General features: G+C 40.0%; 1 pseudogene; it reads right to left on the bottom strand.

The window, feature by feature from the left end:
* Nucleotides 1-20,510: 20,510 nt before the first annotated feature.
* On the bottom strand, nt 20,511-21,376 carry LOC133754091 (heat shock protein beta-1-like; annotated as a pseudogene).
* Between the last annotated feature and the right edge of the window lie 284 nt (nt 21,377-21,660).

Raw genomic sequence — 21,660 nt, forward strand, 5'->3', positions numbered from 1 at the left:
CAAATGGCTGCTATGGCTGGCACTGCACCTTTCTGAATCCAGGAGCCAGGTGCTTCTTCCTGGTCTCCTATGCGGGTGTAGCAACCCAAGCACTTGGGCCATCTTACACTGCCTTCCAGCAGATAGCTGGACCAGAAGAGGAGCAACTGAGACTAGAACCCAGTGTCCATATGGGATGCCAGCACCACAAGCAGAGGACTAACCAAGTGAGCCATGGTGCTAGCCCCTTTTATATTCATTTGCAATGTATTTGTAATTGTGTGGTTTTCAGACAATTTGCTTGTATCTACTCTTTTCATTATTTCCCCTCCCAATTATTAACTTTTTTCTCACAGTAATAAGAGTTTTTCATAACTGCATATCCTTTTAAATCCTCACTTTGTTGATATTATATCTATTACTACTTCATATATGCAATATCTTAATCTAAACCAACCCAGAGCTATGAAACTGTGAATTGCTTTGCTAGCATTCTGATTGTGAAATTATCAGCTAAAAATCTTGTAGGTTTCCTGGGAACTCCCATTTGCACAGCTTCATGGAGATGTTAGTCTACCGTGTTAATTCACTCTATCCAGATAACTCTTTCTGGATGTTCACAGAACTCTAATTTTGCCTTTGATTTTAAAGTTTCTATAGTATAACCCTAGACATTTAAATTTATTCTTTATATGTTGTAAAATCCAGCATGTATTTTGTTTTATATTTTTGAGATGTTTTCATATTTTCCACTATTAATGTGCATACTTATCAGAAAACTCCCTATGTCTGCTTCTAGTACTACCATTGTTCCTTTCAAAAAACACTTCTTGGTTCTTGCAGTAATCACATTGTATCTGATTCATAACATGTACATCCTTTTTATTATTGTTTTTTTGCATCTATTCCTGTAACCTGTGTATCAATAATATCTTAGTAAAACAATAGTGATATTGTGGACCAGTGGCAATCTTGGTTTCCATTTTCATTGTGATGTCATCAGCCTACACAAATTTTGTAAATTTCTGATCTGTCTAAAATAATGTTTGCCTTCTTTGATTTTTATGACTCCAAAGTTATCAATGAAAATTTGAAATATTATCCTTTACACTTTATCATAAAACTATTCCAGGAGGTATAATGCTGCTTTTTATACATTCACTGTTTTTTATGGTTTTACATTCACTTCAATTTAGTTGCAATTAATGTTTTCACCAAATGCCATCATATCGACTTTTAAATATAATTTTTAAAATATAAATTATCCTTTGGCTTTAGAAATTTTATAAAATGTAGTTCTAGATTATAGGATGCATCCTTTAAAGTTATTTTCACTTTTTAAAAATTTATTTGACAGATCAAGTTAGACAGTGAGAGAGAGAAAGGTCTTCCTTCCATTGGTTCACTCCCCAAATGGCTGCCATGGCTGTTGCTCCACTGATCCAAAGCCAAGAGCCAGGTGCTTCTCCTGGTCTCCCATGCAGGTGCAGGACCCAAGCACTTGGGCCATCTTCCAATGCACTCTGGGGCCACAGCAGAGAACTGGACTGGAACAGGAGCAACCAGGACAGAATCTGGCACCCTGACCAGGACTAAAACCCTGTGTGCTGGTGGCACAGGTGGAGGATTAGCCTATTGAGCCGTGGTGCTGGCCCCTCATGAATCTTAACTGAGCCTTTTAGAAACAGTAATGAAGATGTTTAGGACCTAAGAGGTGGGGTAAAATATATACATATAGCTGATACCTCATGTTTGTGGTTGGTGTTTATTTTAAAATAATTATGACCTTGCTTTCAATAATTTCTAACTTTGAGAGCAACTGGGCTGCAATGATTCTGAGCTATTAGTGAGCTGGAAAGTGAGTTGTGGGCTTGAAGAGTCAGTGCCCATGTGGAAAGGGATGGAGAGGGGAGACAGGTAGGCAGGTGGATCAGAAGCAAAATGACTTCCCAGGGACTTTGTTGGCTATCCTGACCCATTTCACAGGTGAAGAAATTAAGGCTTATTATGTTGTTGGCTTGTCCAACTGAGACCTCTGGAATCCCTGGCTCTCTCTGATCTCTGTACTCATGGGAACCTGGGCACCAGGCAGATGGCCAAGAATGCCTGACTGTGGACCCTGCGAGTAACGCCACTGGGGACCATTTCTGTAGTGGAATGAGAAGGCCATGCCAAGGTGGCCACTGGCAAGCGAGCGTCAGTTAGTCAGGAATGGTTTTGAAACTGCCTAGCAACAGGCTGTGATTGGATGGCTCTGGAAACTGCCTGGTGACAGGCTGTGATTGGATGGATTTGAAACTGCCTGGCAACAGGCTGTGATTGGTTGGGGTATGGACCGCCCCTTGACCAGATTGGCTGGTCTTGGCTATATAAGCTGTTGTACCAACTGTAATAAACGAGTCTGCAGGCTGCTCGCCTCAAGCCTGCTCTCACTGGACTCCCGGGGTCTGTGTGTTGACTCCGCGCCTCTTGCCCCCACCACGCTGCTCTTCTCAGAAATGAACCCACTGCTACATTGTGGAGAAATCAACAACAACATCTGGCGCGCCAACGTGACTGAGAAAGAAACAGCGTGTCGGACTAGGCGAGGTCCCCCCTGGATTTCGGCAAGTAGGCCCCTCGGTGTTTTGTGTGCTGTTCGGTTCTGTGAGGGTGAGCACAGAACCCCCTCCTACGCCCCTTTCCTTGTCCTTGTCCTCGGTCTAAGTGACCCCAGGTTAGCACACACCGCCCTGAAGTGTACGTCGCTTCTCGGCTCCTCCTTTTACTTTTGGTTCGCCCGGTGAATTCACATAAGGGACTGATCATCCCAGAATTCGGAACCAAGTCATCTTCCCTCACTCGAGAGAGGTGACACTCCGGAGACACCGTGTGGGCATACAGCCTTGACCTAACGAATCAAGGAAGTCCCCCACTAAGCACAGGACATACGTACGATCTGATACACCACTATCTGTTTGTCTAGCATAGGGAAACCTCCTACAAAATGCCATCCACAGTTGAGGTGCTAGGAATTTGCTTTGTTACGGTAGCAGTGCTATACGTGTCTTTCCTCTGGCTAGAGTTGGCGTACCGTGCCGCTCTTAAGCGCTCAGACATGGGAAAGATACCCCCCTCTCAGAATCCTGTGCAGATTATCAAAGATACTGAATCTGTGAGTGATAGGAGCCTGACACTCCAGGTCCCTGTCTCACAGACAATGGTTGAAGACTTAGGGAGAGAGAGCTCCGACAGTGAAAAAAACAACATAGCAAACAAAGTAGCAATGTCTAGTCAGCCACCCCCCACATACCCGTGGGATGAACTAAGAGGACCTCTACACAATAACTCCTGCGAGGTCATCCCATCCGCACCCAGTGAGGATCCCCATGTTAGTGGCAGTCCTCGGGCACCCCAAGCTCTTAGGGCAGCAGCTGGACCCCGTCCCACCTGCACATTTGCTGTTAATACAGGAGCGGATGCAAAATTCAGGCCCTGGATTCCAACGCCTGTAAAAGGCTTCTGTTAACCAAAGGTCGAGGATATGCTTGTGTCTTTCCAGAGAATGCAGAACAGCCCATTTGGGTACCAGCCAGAAACATCAAGCCTGCAACTGACAGCCAACCAGAACCAGCTGAACAAGACCAAGACTCCGCCTTGTTAGCAGACGCACCTGCCCTATCTTCCTACCCTGAGAAACTGCCCAAAGCCATATCTGTTACCATTGTGTACCCCACTAGCTCTGGTCAGCCACTCCAATGGCCCACAGCCTGTGTGCGGTCATGCCACTCCTGATAACCATTATTCCTCATTCCTACCCCTATCTGAGCAAGCAATCCTGTGGTCTCTCGATTTGAGCACTGGTTAGTCAATGACGGGTAAGATCCCCTGGGGGACAACCTAAGACAGGCACAGCTGCGTACGGAGACCACATGGAAACGGGGTCAACAATGGTATGGCCAAGAATCATGCCTCCCGTTGCTCAAAAATAAACGAAAAGGGGGAAATGTAGTGGAATGAAAGGCCATGCCAAGGTGGCCACTGGCAAGCGAGCGTCAGTTAGTCAGGAATGGTTTTGAAACTGCCTAGCAACAGGCTGTGATTGGATGGCTCTGGAAACTGCCTGGCGACAGGCTGTGATTGGATGGATTTGAAACTGCCTAGCAACAGGCTGTGATTGGATGGCTCTGGAAACTGCCTGGCAACAGGCTGTGATTGGATGGATTTGAAACTGCCTGGCGACAGGCTGTGATTGGATGGATTTGAAACTGCCTGGCAACAGGCTGTGATTGGTTGGGGTATGGACCACCCCTTGACCAGATTGGCTGGTCTTGGCTATATAAGCTGTTGTACCAACTGTAATAAACGAGTCTGCAGGCTGCTCGCCTCAAGCCTGCTCTCACCGGACTCCCGGGGTCTGTGTGTTGACTCCGCGCCTCTTGCCCCCACCACGCTGCTCTTCTCAGAAACAAACCCACTGCAACATTGTGGAGAAATCAACAACAACACATTTCCAACTGTGCAACACTAGCCAGTTAAGGATTACAATGGACCCTTTGCCCTCACTTTGGGATCTATCTTGGTGAGGAAGACTCTACTCTCCAGTTTGCTCCTGTACTTCCCCAGCCCTGCACCTTCTTTCACCATTCCTATCTTCCTCTGAACAACCCAGGGCCAGAAGTCACTGGGGTGGTGTAGCTGACTGGATGCACATACCCATTCCCTGTGAAAAGACCCAAATCAGTAAAATCAGAGATGAAAATGGGAATGTAACAACAAACACCACAGAAATAAGAATCATCAGAAATTATTACAAAGAGTTGTATGTCAGCAAACAGGGAAATCTATCAGAAATGGAAATATTACTGGAAACATACAAACTACCTAAATTGAACCATAAAAACATAGAAAACCTAAACAGACCCATAACCGGGTCAGAAATTGAAACAGTAATAAAGTCCCTCCCAACAAAGAAAAGCCCAGGACCGGATGGATTCACTGTTGAATTCTACCAGACATTTAAAGAAGAACTGACTCCAATTCTTCTCAAACTATTCAGAACAATTGAAAAAAGAGAGAATCCTCCCAAATTCTTTCTATGAAGCCAGCATCACCTTAATTCTTAAACCTGAAAAAGATGTAGCAAAGAAAGATTATTACAGATCAATTTCCCTGATGAACAGACACAAAAATCTTCAATAAAATTCTGGCCAATAGAACGCAACAACACATCAGAAAGATCATCCACCCAGACCAAGTGTGATTTATCCCTAGTATGCTGGGATGGTTCAACATTTGCAAATCAATCAATGTGATACACCACATTAACAAACTGCAGAAGAAAAACCATATGATTATCTCAATAGATGCAGAGAAAGCATTTGATAAAATGCAACACTCTTTCATGATGAAACCTCTAAGAAAATTGGGTATAGAAAGAACAATCATCAATACAATCAAGGCAATTTATGAAAAACCCATAGCCAGTGCTCTACTGAATTTGTAAAAGTTGGAAGCATTTCCACTGAGATCTGGTACCAGACAGGGATGCCCACTCTCACCATTGCTATTCAATTTAATATTGGAAGTTTTAGAGCCATTAAGCAAGAAAAAAAAATTAAAGGGGTACAGTTGGGAAGGAAGAAGTCAAACTATCCCTATTTGTAGATGATATGATTCTTTAGGGAATCCACAGAATTCCACTAAGAGTCAATTGGAATTCATAGAAGAGTTTGTCAAAGTAGCAGAATATAAAGTCGATGCACAAAAATCAAGAGCCCTTGTATACACAGGCAACGTCATGGCTGAAGAAGAACTTCTAAGTTCAAGTCCATTCACAGTAGCTACAAAAATAATCAAATACCTTGGAATAAACTTATCCAAGGATGTCAAAGATCTCTATGATGAGAATTACAAAATCTTAAAGAAAGAAATAGAAAAATGGAAAATTTTCTCTGATCATGGATTGGAAGAATCAATATCATCAAAATGTCCATTCTCCCAAAAGCAATTTATAGATTCAATGTGATACCAATCAAAATACCAAAGACATTCTACTCAGACCTAGAAAAAAATGATGTTGAAATTCATATGGAGGTACAGGAGACTTCAAATAGCTAAAGCATTCTTGTACAACAAAAACAAAGCCAGAGGCATCACAATACAAGATTTCAAGACATATTATAGGGCAGTTATAATCAAACAGCATGGTACTGGTACCGAAACTAATGTTTGCATTGATCTCTAATGTTTATCTAGGATTAAGAGTAAAAGGGATCACACAAACAAAACTAGTGTCTGTTAATACTGATAGAATTAAAAAGGAGAGAGTGATACTACATTGGAAGCAGGATGGACAGCAGACTCAGAATGGCAGATGTCCTAAACAGCACTCTGGCCTCAGAATCAGCCTTAAGGCATTCAAATCTGGCTAAAAAGCCCATGAGAGTATTTCAGGCATGGAAAACCAAGATACTGTCGCAAAAAAATTTATTATAATAATGCTTTGTAGGGCACCTGCAGTGCTAGCATCCCATATGAGATAGTCCAATGTGCCCTTGTGCATATAAGTTATTCAATCTTCTGTGAATCCCACGATGCTTTTTTTATCACCTAGTATTCAAAGCAATTCTTAGCTTACTTTTTCTATGTTTGTACATTATTACTAAAAAGAATTAAACTATCACACCTGCAGTTGTTAAATTGTGTACATTTCTGTTTTTAAAGATTTATTTATCTGAAAGGCAGAGTTGAGTGAGAGAGAGAGAGAATATCTTCCATCCCCTGGTTCACTCCCCTTAATGGCCTGAGACAGGCCAATCTTATGCCAGGAGCCAGCAGCTTCTTTTGGGTCTCCCATGTGAATGCAGGTGTCCAAGTATTTGGAGCAGCTTTCACTGCTTTCCCAGGTGAATTAGCAGGGAGCTGTATCAAAAGTGGAGCAGCTGGGATTCAAACTAACATCCCTGTGTGATGCTGGCACCACAGGTTGCAGCTTTATCATATCACATTGCCAATACAAATTTGGGAAATTTAAATCAGAAACTTAACTGAGTGGAAGTTAAAGGGTTTGATCATTCCAGGGCTGGTGCTGTGGTGCAGTAGGTTAATCCTCCACCTGTGGCATGGCATCCCATATGGGTGTTGGTTCTAGTCCTGGCTGCCTCTCTTCCACTCCAACTATCTGTTACAGCCTGGGGAAGCAGTAGAAGATAGCCCAAGTCCTTGGGTCCCTGCACCCATGTGAGAAAGCAGGAAGAAGTGCCTGGCTCCTGGCTTCTGATGTGCACAGCTCTGGCCATTGCGGCCATTTGTGGAGTGAACCAATGGAAGGGAGACCTTTCTCTCTGCCTTTCCCTCTCACTGTCTGTAACTCTACCTCTCAAATACAATAAATAAAATCTTTAAGATTTTTATTATTTATTCTCTATTAGATATCTGGCACAGTAAGACACTATAGACTGCTGCACATGGAAGTTTATATATTGTTTATTTTACAATATATCTCATGTCTGCAAACAGTGCTGGTATTTCTTTTGCTATGTTTTAAGTACAAATTTCACTAGGAGGTAACATCTGCCAATGGATGCATCTCAGTATAGACTGCAATCCAATTAGTAAAGTTGGGCACTCTGGGTTTATGTGTAGAGCATCTGGATAGGTACAGATTTCACAATTGTTGAGAATAGGAGTTTAAAAATTAATGTACACTTTGAAAAATATAGGTGATATAAAAACATGATATTTGTGCAGTATTAGATTTACATATTACAAATTAGCTAACAATAATTAAATTTCAAAAAGCAGTTTATATAGATTGAAAAAATATGAAAACAATGGTGAGTAGAATGATATAGGTTTTAGGCAGGCACTGTGCCTCACTTGGCTAATCCTCCAGCTGTGGCACCAGCACTCTGGGTTCTAGTCCTGGTTGGGGCACCAGGTTCTAGTCCTGGTTCCAGTCCAGCTCTCTGCTGTGGCCCGGGAAGGCAGTGGAGGATGCCCCAAGTGCTTGGGCCCTGCACCCCATGGGAGACCAGGGTAAGCACCTGGCTCCTGCCATCGGATCAGTGTGGTGCGCCAGCCGCAGCACGCTGGCCAAGGTGGCTATTGGAGGGTGAACCAACGGCAAAGGAAGACCTTTCTTTCTGTCTCTGTTAATTGGAAAACCAGACCCTGTAAGCATGCCTAGAATTTCCAGGCCTTCTGAACACTGGAGCCTGAAATGGTGGTGTCCATTCTACAAATTTATATTCATTAAAAAGCCAAAACCTCTTCTGAGAGCCAATTCTCTCTTTTGAATATAAAATGTCAACAATTTGAAAGAGTTGAACCTTATACTATGGGATGCACTAATGTTAAGAAATGTCAGAGAACTACTGTCCTGGGATCCAAGATGGCGGAAGAGTGAGGGCGCATGCAACAGTTTGGGAAAAGAAATTTAAACAAGGGTGGAGTTACTGTACCCTGAAGAAGAGTCTCAGAGAAAAAAATTGCAGAGGAAACTCTTCCGGATCTAGTGGATGCGACACGGAAGACCCACTGGGAGAGTAAGGTGACCCACTGCCGCGCCACGCTGAGCCCTGCTGAGCCGCATGGAGCCACACTGAGCCACACCTAGCAGTGCCCAGCTGCGCCACACCACACCGATCCGACCCATCCCGACCCGACCCGCACGGAGGCATGCCACGGACACGGCCCACCCACAGAATTTGAGCACCAGCACTGGAAGCAAAGGTAACCAGATACATTGGCCACGAAGGTTAGACCATGGTCCGAGCTCACGCGGTGGGGAGGAGGAGCTACGCCAGGCTGACTGGAAGAAAAAAAAGGGGAGGGGGAAACCAGCTGGGACACTAGCCTCTCTCTGCAATCTCCTTAAAAACCCCAGAAAGACAAAGAGCAGGGACCACTTACTTTACATAAGTAAAACAAACTCCTTAGCCTAGGCAACACTGAAGAATCAGAGCTCTTTGGCAACACCTCCAAGATGCCAAACAAATGTAGAAACCAAGGCAACAAGAGCAAGGAAGACACTATAATGCCCCCAAATGAAAAAGACACCCCAATTCAAGATTATGAATATGATGAGACAGAAGAAATGAAAGAAGCAGAACTCAAAAAATTGATAAGAACATTAAGAAGCTTTCAAAAACAAATTCTTGAACTACAGAAAGCCTTAATGGACAAGATAGAAAATCTCTCGCGAAAATGAAATATTAAGGAGGAATCAAAATGAAATGAAACAACTAGTAGAATAAGAAACAGTGATAGTGACGAGAAACCATAATGAAATGAAAAATTCAATAGATCAAATAACAAACACATTAGAGAGCCTTAAAAACAGAATGGGGGAAGCAGAAGAGAGAATATCGGACTTAGAAGACAGAGAACAGGAAAGGAAACAGGCAAACCAAAGAGAAGAAGAGGAAATTAGAAATCTAAAAAATATTGTTGGTAACCTACAGGATACTATTAAAAAACCTAACATTCCTGTCCTAGGAGTTCCTGAAGGCATGGAGAGGGAGAAAGGATTAGAAGGCCTTTTTAGTGAGATACTAGCAGAAAATTTCCCAGGTTTGGAGAAGTACAGAGGCATCTTGGTACAGGAAGCTCATTGAACCCCTCATAAACATGACCAAAAGAGATCCTCACCATGACACATTGTAATTAAACTCACCACAGTGAAACATAAAGAAAAGATCTTAAAATGTACAAGAGAGAAACATCAGACCACTCTCAGAGGATCCCCAATTAGACTCACAGCAGACTTCTCATCAGAAAACTTACAAGCAAGGAGGGAATTGCAAGACATAAGCCAGGTACTAAGAGAGAAAAACTGCCAGCCCAGAATATTATATCCTGCAAAACTCTCATTTGTGAATGAAGGTGAAAGAAAGACCTTTCACAGCAAACAGAAATTGAAAGAATTTGTTGCCACTCGTCCAGCCCTGCAAAAGATGCTTAAAGACATGATACATGTAGAAACACAGAAACGTGATCACCAATATGAAAGAAGGTAAAGGAAGGAAACCTCACAGTAAAAGATCACAGGAAACCAAAAAATGATACGGCAAAGTTACTACTTATCAATAGTCAAATTAACGTTAAAGGCCTGAACAATGCAGTTAAAAGACACCGATTGGCTGATTGGGTTAAAGAACAAAACCCATCTATCTGTTGCTTACAAGAAACACATCTTTCTAACAAAGATGCACACAGATTGAAAGTGAAAGGCTGGAAAAAGATATACCATGCCAACAGAAATGAAAATAGAGCGGGAGTAGCCATCTTAATATCAGATAACATAAATTTTACCACAAAAACTATTAGGAGAGAACATGGGGGCACTATATAATGATTAAGGGATCCATTCAACAGGAAGATATGATGATTATCAATGTATATGCACCTAATTACAGGGCACCAGCTTATTTAAAAGACTTGTTAAGGGACTTAAAGGGAGACTTAGACACCAATACAATAGTTCTGGGGGACTTCAATACTCCACTCTCAGAGATAGACAGATCATCAGGACAGAAGACCAACAAGGAGACAGTAGATTTAAATGACACTATAGCTCAAATGGACCTAACAGATATCTACAGAACTCTTTATCTTACACAGAAAGACTTTACATTCTTCTCAGCAGTACATGGAACCTTCTATAGGGTTGACCACATGATAGGCCATAAAGCAAGTCTCAGCAAATTCAAAAGAATTAGAATCATACCATGCAGCTTCTCAGACCATAAAGGAATGAAGTTGGAAATTAGCAAATTGGGAATCCCTAGAACATGTGCAAACAACATGGAGACTGAACAACATGATCCTGAATGAACAATGGGTCATAGAAGAAATCAAATAGAAATAAAAAATTTTCAGGAAGTAAATGAGGATAACAGCACATCATACCAAAACCTATGGGATACAGCAAAAGCAGTGTTAAGAGGAAATTTTATATCAATAGGTGCCTACATCAAGAAATTGGAAAGGCACCAATTAGATGAACTTTCAACTCATCTCAAGGATCTAGAAAATGAGCAGCAAACCAGACCCAAAGCTAGTAGGAGAAGAGAAATAATTAAAATCAGAGAAGAAATAAACAGGATTGAATCCAAAAAAAAAAACATTACAAAAAATCAGCCAAACGAGGAGCTAGTTTTTTGAAAAAATAAACAAAATTGACACCCCACTAGCTCAACTAACTAATAAAAGAAAAGACCCAAATCAATACAATTAGAGATGAAAAAGGGAACGTAACAACAGACACCACAGAAATAAAAAGAATCATCAGAAATTACTACAAAGATTTGTATGCCAACAAACAGGGAAATCTATCAGAAATGGATAGATTCCTGGACACATACAACCTACCTAAATTGAACCAGGAAGACATAGAAAACCTAAATAGACCCATAACTGAGACAGAAATTGAAACAGTAATAAAGGCCCTCCCAGAAAAGAAAAGCCCAGGACCAGATGGATTCACAGCCGAATTCTACCAGACATTTAAAGAAGAACTAACCCCAATTCTCCTGAAACTATTCAGGGCAATCAAAAAAGAGGGAATCCTCCCAAACTCTTTCCATGAAGCCAGCATCACCTTAATTCCTAAGCCAGAAAAAGATGCAGCATTGAAAGAGAATTACAGACCAATATCCCTGATGAACATAGATGCAAAAATCCTCAATAAAATACTGGCCAATAGAATGCAACATCACATTAGAAAGATCATCCACCCAGACAAAGTGGGATTTCTCCCTGGTATGCAGGGATGGTTCAATGTTCACAAATCAATCAACGTGATACACCACATTAACAGACTGCAGAAGAAAAACCATATGATTCTCTCAATAGACACAGAGAAAGCATTTGATAAAATACAACACCCTTTCAATATGAAAACCCTAGGCAAACTGGGTATAAAAGGAACATTCCTCAATACAATCAAAGCAATTTATGAAAAACCTACGGCCAACATCCTATTGAATGGGGAAAAGTTGGAAGCATTTCCACTGAGATCGGGTACCAGACAGGGATGCTCACTCTCACCACTGCTCTTCAATATAGTTCTGGAAGTCTTAGCCAGAGCTATTAGGCAAGAAAAAGAAATTAAAGGGATACAAATTGGGAAGGAAGAACTCAAACTATCCTTCTTTGCAGACGATATGATTCTTTATTTAGGGGACCCAAAGAACTCTACTAAGAGACTATTGAAACTCTTTGAAGAGTTTGGCAAAGTAGCAGGATATAAAATCAATTCACAAAAATCAACAGCCTTTGTATACACAGACAATGCCACGGCTGAGGAAGAACTTCTAAATTCAATCCCATTCTCAATAGCTACAAAAATAATCAAATACCTTGGAATAAACTTAACCAAAGATGTTAAAGATCTCTACGATGAAAATTACAAAATCTTAAAGAAAGAAATAGAAGAGGATACCAAAAATGAAGAAATCTTCCATGCTCATGGATTGGAAGAATCAACATCATCAAAATGTCCATTCTCCCAATAGCAATTTGTACATTCATACAATACCAATCAAAATACCAAAGACATTCTTCTCAGGTATGGAAAAAATGATGCTGAAATTCATATGGAGACACAGGAGGCCTTGAATAGCTAAAGCAATCTTCTACAACAAAAACAAAGCGGGAGGCATAACAATACCTGATTTCAGGACATACTACAGGGCAGTTGTTATCAAAAGAACATGGTACTGGTACAGAAACAGATGGATAGACCAATGGAACAGAATAGAAACACCAGAAATGAACCCAAACATCTTCAGCCAACTCATATTTGATCAAGGATCCAAAAACAATCCCTGGAGTAAGGACAGTCTATTCAATAAATGGTGCTGGGAAAATTGGATTTCTACGTGCAGAATCATGAAGCAAGATCCATACCTTTCACCTTACACAAAAATTCACTCAACTTGGATCAAAAATAAATCTACGACCAGACACCATCAAATTATTAGAGAGCATTGGAGAAACCCTGCAACATATAGGCACAGGTAAAGACTTCTTGGAAAAGACCCCAGGAGCAGAGGCAGTCAAAGCCAAAATTAACATTTGGGATTGTATCAAACTGAGAAGTTTCTGTACTTCAAAAGAAATAGTCAGGAAAGTGAATAGGAAACCAACACAATGGGAAAAATATTTGCAAACTATGCAACAGATAAAGGGTTGATAACCAGAATCTATAAGAAATCAAGAAACTCCACAACATCAAAACAAACAATCCACTTAAGCAATGGGCCAAGGACCTCAACAGACATTTTTCAAAAGATGAAATCCAAATGGCCAACAGGCACATCAAAAAATGTTCAGCATCACTAGCAATCAGGGAAATGCAAATCAAAACCACAATGAGGTTTCACCTCACCCCGGTTAGAATGGCCCACATTCAGAAATCAACCAATAGATGCTGGAGAGGATGTGGGGAAAAAGGGACACTAACCCACTGTTGGTGGGAATGTAAACTGGTTAAGCCACCATTGAAGTCAGTCTGGAGATTCCTCAGAAACCTGAATATAACCCTACCATTCAACCCAGCCATCCCACTCCTTGGAATTTACCCAAAAGAAATTAAATTGGCAAACAAAAAAGCCATCTTCACATTAAGGTTTATTGCAGCTCAATTCACAATAGCTAAGACATGGAACCAACCCAAATGCCCATCAACAGTAGACTGGATAAAGAAACTATGGGACATGTACTCTATGGAATACCTACAGCAGTCAAAAACAATGAAACCCTGTCATTTGTAACAAAATGGAGCCATCTGGAAAGCTTCATGCTATGTGAATTAAGCCAGTCCCAAAGAGACAAATATCATTTGTTTTCCCTGATCGGTGACAACTAACTGAGCACCAAAGGGTAACCTGTGGAAGTTTAATGGACACTATGAGAAATAGTGACTTGATCAGCTATCATGCTGACTGTTGATGTACAATGTAACACTTTATCCATTTTAGTATTTTTTTGTAAATTTTGTAATTAACACACAATAATTCTGAGGTGTCTAAATCTTAACTGAAAAGTGATCCCGGTTAAATATAAGAATGAGAAAAAGAGAGGGAGGAGATGTATAATAGGGGACATGCTCAATTGGATTTGCCCCAAATTATGAGGTTAGAAAAGTTACAGGGGATTCCGATACAATACCGTCAAGGTGGCATGTACCAATGCCATCTCACCAGCCCAGGTGATCAATTTCAGTTCACAACTGATCACACTGATAGGCCTAAGATTCAAAGGAATCACACAAACAAGATTAATGTCTGCTAATACTAACTGATTAAAAAAAAAGGGAGAGAAGGATCCAACATGGGAAGCAGGATACACAGCAGACTTATAGAATGACAGATGTCCTAAATAGCACTCTGGCCTCAGAATCAGCCCTTAAGGCAATTGGATCTGGCTGAAGAGCCTATGAGAGTATTTTACCCATGGAAAGCCAAGACACGCTGGGGAGAAAAAAAATTAAAAAGATGAAGAAGAAGAAAAAGACCTAAATGAAGGATCTCAGCAAGTGTGATCCCATTGGAAAGAACGGGGCCATCAAAGTAGGAGGTAACTTTCTCTGAAGGGAGGAGAGAACTTCCACTTTGACTATGACCTTGTCAGAATAGGATCGAAGTCAGCGAACCCTAAAGGCTTCCATAACCTTGGCAACTCATGGCTAGAGCCTAGGGAGATTACTGATGCCATAAACAAGAGTGTTAAATTGTTAAATCAACATCAGGAGTCACTGTGTACTTGCATCCCATGTAGGACCTGTCCTTAATAGGTTGTCAAAGGTGAAGTAATGATATAGCCAGTACTGAAACAGTATTTTTACACTTTGTGGTTATGTGTGGGTGCAAACTGATGAAATCTTTGCTTAGTATATACTGAAGTGATCTTCTGTATATAAAGATAATTGAAAATGAAAAAAAAAAAAACCCTTGCTTTTAAATTGGAAATTACATAGAAAAATAATCAATCTTTTTAAAAAAATATCTTGCAGAATCTCTGTCATTAATGTGATGTACACTGTTATTTAATGCTATAACTAGTACTCCAACAGTATTTTTTCACTTTGTGTTGCTATGGGAGGACAAACTGTTGAAATCTATATATATATACTAAACTGATTTTCTATATATAAAGAGATTTGAAAATGAATCTTGATGGGAATGGAAGGGGAGAGTGAGTGGGAGGGGGGAGGGTTGTGGGTGAGGGGGAAGTTGTGGGGAGGGAGCCTTTGTAATCCATGAGCTGTACTTTGGAAATTTATATTCACTAAATAAAAAAAAGAAAGAAAATGCAGAGGATCTATAGGGCAGTGCCATTTAATATAAGTTTATAAACACTAACTAATAAAAAAAAAGAAATGTCAAAAAATTTAAGTACAGATTTGCATTTTTATGCTCATTTAATTATAGTGTGGTAACTTCAAGTTCATCAAAACACTTACATATCTATAATATTTTAGAAATGAGATGAAATGGTAAGTGGACAACTATAAAATTATTCATGGGCAGATTTTATGTGTTTTTTAAAAATTAGGGTGTTTTCATTAAACTGTTTCATCAATAACTTCAAACTTTCATTAATGATATTCTTATTAAAAAGTCTAAGAGAAATTAAGCTACATTGTTAAGTGTATTTTTTATTTAAACACTCAAGTAATCTTTGAAGTTAATTTTCTTTATGGAAAAGTTAAAAATGAGAATCTTAGGGTTAGCATTGTGGTATAGTGCATAAAGCTGTTCCTTGTGACTTGGGCACCACATGTGGGTGCTGTTTTGTGTCTGAATGCTCCATTTCTGGTCCAGCTGACTGCTAATGTGCCTTAGAAAGCAGCAGAAGATGCCCAAATCCTTGAGCCCCCTACCACCCATGTGGAAGTCCCAGAAGAAGCTCCTGGCTCCTGGCTTTAGATTAGCTCAGTGCCAATCATTGCCACCATCTGGGGAGTGAATCTACAGAAGAAAGATATTGTCTCTCTCTCTCTCTCTCTCTCTCTCTCTCTCTCTCTCTCTCTCTTCCTGTCTCTCTACAATCAAACTGAGGATCTCCATCAAACAGTAAATTCATATAGTTTAGCATATTTCCTAGGAATATACAGTGTACTATGACAGTATACTACAGTGTTTTATATTCTTTTTTTCTGTATAATTTTCATTATTCCCATGGTAAATTCGGGAACACAATCATCAGAGTTATACAACTGTAATAATTTATGTCATGGTTAATTTTCAGATATAGTTGAGAAAATTTTCCCCAAAGATTTATTTTCCAAAATTATGCATTTTACCACTTCTGAATTGCTGACATATAAATCGAACAGTTCTATTTGTTGCCTTCATTTTGTAACAGTAGACTGTCTTGTGTCATGATCAGGCACTATCAAGTCCTCTAATAGTTTATTGCATCACTGTTTGGTGTTTTTCTTTTTCCAGAAAGGCAATGAAATAAATATGGGAGATGAATAGAAGGGATAAATACAAGTGCATACACATAATGAGAAAAGACCACAAGCTAAGGTGATACTGAGAGGCAGAGCACTGCTCAATTGAGCACAGATACAGGAAAGGAATGGGGGAAGCATGTAGAAACATTTCTGCAGCAGTAAGCATGCATCAAAAACTCTCCGGACTCAGGTGAGTAGTGAGCAGAGGATTAAAAAGCTGATCTTGCTGCATCTTCTCCAGTTCAAATCCAAGTTCCAGATTGGGTAGCAGATGGGTGTGTAAAGGGCAAAATTAACTTATCCCAAATTATCCAGACACTGAGGATATCATGTGAATGCTTTCAACATAGAACAAGTCATTTTATGCCACAGAATTTTCAGAGTTCTTTGATCCAGCTCTAGAAATATCATCTAGTCACTCACTTTTTTTCCTGATGCAAGTTTTACTTTTGGAGGCTATTTTTTTTAATTTACTCTTTTAAAATAGCATCCCAGAAGATCACTCAAACCGCCTTCATGTAAATTAATCCTTCTACTATATTTATTCTGATATTCAGAATATCAGTTGTTATAATCATTGTTATCAATAATACATAAATAATTTATGATTTCTATAACTATTTTTGTAACTTTTCTCATTTTAGAACCATGACATAAAAAATCTTTCTAGCATAAGACTCAGATTTGTTATTTTGATTCTATTTCAGGCAGTAGGTGCTTTTTGTCACACTTATTCCTCTTCAGAGAGTGTTTAGCTGTTAGTGAACTGTTCCTATGGAAGCCTGCATCAGGTGATTTGGATCAGATGCCTGACAGTCAGTGACGCCAGAGGGTCAGTGCAGCTGCTGCTTTCTGAGCCTGCTGCAGTCAGAAACCCTCTGAAAGTTGTTTTCAGTGAAGAAATACATCTTATCGACTCTATCAGGAAATCATGTAAGGATTTCATGCTATTTCTTTTTGGTCACCATTTTTCATCTTCAAAGAAAGTGGCAACCCACTTCATTTCCTGTTTTCAAGAGAAACATGGATCTTCAGAAGGAGGAGATTTATGATTCTGGTTACTAAGCCCAGCTCTCATAACTTGAAATATGTACTGTTACAGAAATCTGGGGTGGGAAACACCCCTCAAACAAGCATCAGAGACAGTAGAGAATCCAAGCAGTTTATAATGCCAGTAGGCTCAGCTGGAATCATTTCCTGAAAACTGAGCAATAATCCCCAGTTTATTACAATATTTATAGGTTCAGAAGCATCATGCTTTACCTGTTATAGCATTGGTAGGGTTAAATTGCAGCTTACCTGACTTAGGACCACAGTTTCAATGATTGGGGGGTCTTGTTTGTTTGTAAAAGAGATACCAGGGACAGATTTATTAGGACAGATTTGTGAATGGAATTACAAAAGCAGAACTTAGTACATCTTCCCTCCCTAGACAAGGTAACACTAGGTAGCTGTTTCACTAGTTAATTGTGAGCAGCCACTATTCAAAGTTTGTGTTGGGAGGGGAGGTCCATTTTTCTTTCTTTGTCTCTGGTTGCAGCCATATTTCCTCTACAGAACAAGTAATAAACTATGATTTTAATTAGTTCAGTGATAGCCTACCACACTCTAGGAGATAGATACATATCAAGGAGAAACTGAGCTTTTACATGAAGATGCTTCATGAAAAGAAAACATAATGATTTTATTTGTAAAAATCTTGTTTGTTCAAATTTCTACTTAAGAATTCCATACTCCTGATTGGATTCAACATGGCTGAAAAAATGTAGCCACACTAGCTTAAAATGCTTCAGGGATGTGAAAATAAAAAAAAAAAGGAAGCATCACCTTAATTCCCAAACAAGGAAAAAACATGAGAAAGAGAAGTATACTTCAATATTCCTGATGAAAATATATGCAAAAATTCTCAATATAATACTAGCTAATCTAATGCAACAACAAATCAGAGAGATCATTTATATGGAACATATGGGATGGTTAAACATATGCAAATCAATAAATAGGATACATCACATTAACAAGTTGAGAATGAAAATCGCGTGATTATCTCAATACATACAAAGTGAGCATTTGATAAAATATAACATCCTTTCATGATAAAAGCCTTAAGAAAATTGGGTACAGAAAGAACATACCTCATGAGAATCAAGGCCACCTATGATAAACCCACAATCAACATCATATTGATTTTGAGAATTATGGAATCATTTCCACTAAAATCTGAAACCAGATAATGCTTACTTTCACAATTGCTATCTAATGTAATTCTGGAGATTTTACCCAGAGCCATTAGGCATGAAGTAAAAATCACAGGGATACAACTTGGAACGGAGGAGTTCAAACTATCCCTCATTACAGGAAACATGATTCTATATAGAGAGGAACAAAAAACATTACACTAAGAGACTATTGGAACTCATAGGAGAGCTTGGTAAAGCTGCAGGATATAAAATCAGCACTCAAAATCAATTGCCTTTGAATACACAAATAATGCCACAGCTGAGAAAGAACATAAATATCACTACCATTCAGAGCAGCTACTACAAATCTATACACCTTTGAATAAATTTAACCAAGGATGTGAAATTTATAAAATTTTTAAGAAAGAAATAGAGGAAGAAGGAAAATTGGAAAAACCACCTATGTTCTTGGAATGGAAGAATTAATGTCATCAAGATATCCATACTACAAAAAGAAGTTTAAATTCAATGAGATTCCAATAAAAATACCAAGGACATTTTCTCATATCTATAAAAGTAATGCTAAAATCCATATGTAAGCAAAGAGACACCAAATACCAAACACAATCTTAAACAGCAAAAACAAAGCTAGAGGCATCACAAGACCAGACATTCTACAGGACAGTTACAATCAAAACAACCTGGTACCTGAAATACATGAAGTCTGCTCTCTTTATTTTAATAAAAATTTTTCAAATGATCATATCATGGCCGTGAATGGACAGATTACACACTCACTAACATAATGAGAAGATTTTAAGGAACTAAACAAGCTGAAGTCAGTGATCAAGTGTTCAAAAAGGACAATTAAAAATGCACAGCAGTGATTCTTGGGAAAAATGGGAACTAATGCTGAAATATGTATTGCTGAATTAGAATAGAAAATACATACTTAAATAAAAGTCTCTAAAATGTTTACTAGAATTTGGTGTACAATAGTTGTGGGATTTCAAATTAATTGAGATGGCTTTCAAGAAATGTTAAAGGAAATGGACTAGCCACCTAGAGGGAGGAGGTGTTTAAACCACACAATTGAGGCAGGTAAAATAACACACAGCTTGAATAAATCATAAAATACTATGTTTCAGTGAGGTAAAGCCACTTCAAATGTGCCAGTAAATCCAACAGACTCAAAGACTGAAATATTTAAATTCACAGAAGTAAACATTTTAACACACAATGCATCATAAGGAATTTTTTTTGACTGGTTCATCTATTGTCCTGGCATGCTGGTTCTTTTTTTTTTAACTTTTATTTAATGAATATAAATTTCCAGTGTACAGCTTATGGATTACAATGGCTTGCCCCTACCATAACTTCCCTCCCACCCACAAGCCTCCCCCCTCTCGCTCCCTCTCCCCTTTCATTCACATCAAGATTCATTTAAAATTCTCTTTATATACAGAAGACCAATTTAGTATAAAGATTTCAACAGTTTGCACCCACATAGAAACACAAAGTGAAACATACTGTTTGAGTACTAGTTATAGCATTAAATCAAAATGTACAGCACATTAAGGACAGAGATCCCACATGAGGTGCAAGTGCACAGTGGCTCCTGTTGTTGACCCAACAAATTGACACTCTAGTTTATGGCGCCAGTAACCACCCTAGGCTGTGGTCATGAGTTGCCAAGGCTATGGAAGCCTTTCAAGTTTTCCGATTCTGATCATATTTAGACAAGGTCATAAAAGACAGAGTGAGGATAGTAGCCAATGATCCTAAGAGTGGCATTTACCAGGTTTGAACATTTAGATCTTTATTTGTGAACAGCAGAAGCTTAACAGTGTCAAAAGGGCGCACAGGGGGATGCTGGGGGCTGGGCGACACAGGAGGCAGCTCTACTTGGCCACAGGCTGCTGCAACTTCCCGGCTTCTGGGTGCCGATCTGGGCGCGGGCCTCGAAGGTGACCGGGATGGCGATCTCTGTGACTGTGTATCCGGCTTGGGCAGCAGCGCTTCCCTCAGGGGATCCGGAGGAGGAGACCAGTGTGGGGTCCACGCTGGGGGCAGCGTGTACTTCCGGGTGGAAGAGCGGGCGAGGTAGCCGTGCTCCTGTCGCTCTTCGTTTTTGCCCGTGATCTCCACCACGCTGTCCTCGGTCTTGACCTTCAGTTCCCGGGGGGGGGGGGGGGGGGGGGGGTGTTTGAAGTGGTTCCCATCCAGGGACACGCGCCAGCGGTCGGCCATGTGCCAGATCTCCGAGACGCCGCTGCTGAGCTACTGACTGAGTTCAGGGCTGTGGGGGGGCGCGGCCATGGTGTGGGGCTCGGCAGAGGGCAGGGGCCTCAGGTAGCCCGGCCCGCCACTGGCGCTGAACCACTGAGCCCACTCCTCTGGCAGCAGCTGCAGCCCAAGGCCTGGTCGAAGAGACCACCCTGTGTGCCCTTTTGATACTGTTAAGCTTCTGGTTTTTGCAACTAAAGTTCAAAGCAGCTGCAAAAAAAAATCTTAATATCTTATAAGATATTAATCATACAGTTTATCCTCTAGATAATGGGTGACTTACTTCATTACATAAGAAACTGCTACAAATCAATGTAAAAATCTAAACCCCAAACAGAAAAAATGGACAAGAATATGTATATACATCATATGTATGACTGTTTAAAGAAAAGGACAAATATCTTTAGATTTATGAACAGGTCAATCTCATTTGCAGAAATAAAAAACCAAAAAAGTAGCAATCATCATTTTTACTTGTCATATTGGTAAATTTCCTAAAAGTCTGAAAAGATCATGTTGGCAGGGCTGACTGGAGAAACAAACCATTGTAAGCAAACCCAGCAAACTGGAGTAGCCAATTCCAATGATCACATCTACAAAAGGCAGTATGACTTTATGTATCAGAATTGTGAATGCCTATGCTCTTTAACTCAGCAATTTTAGTTCTAGTAATTTAATCTGGAGGCTTACTTCACCTCTGTGAATGGGCATATATCAAGTGTGTCTATTATAGCATGTATTGTTCTAAAAATAAAAGGTTGGATT

Source organism: Lepus europaeus, chromosome Y, assembly GCF_033115175.1.
Source record: "Lepus europaeus isolate LE1 chromosome Y, mLepTim1.pri, whole genome shotgun sequence".
Lineage (NCBI taxonomy): Eukaryota > Metazoa > Chordata > Mammalia > Lagomorpha > Leporidae > Lepus > Lepus europaeus.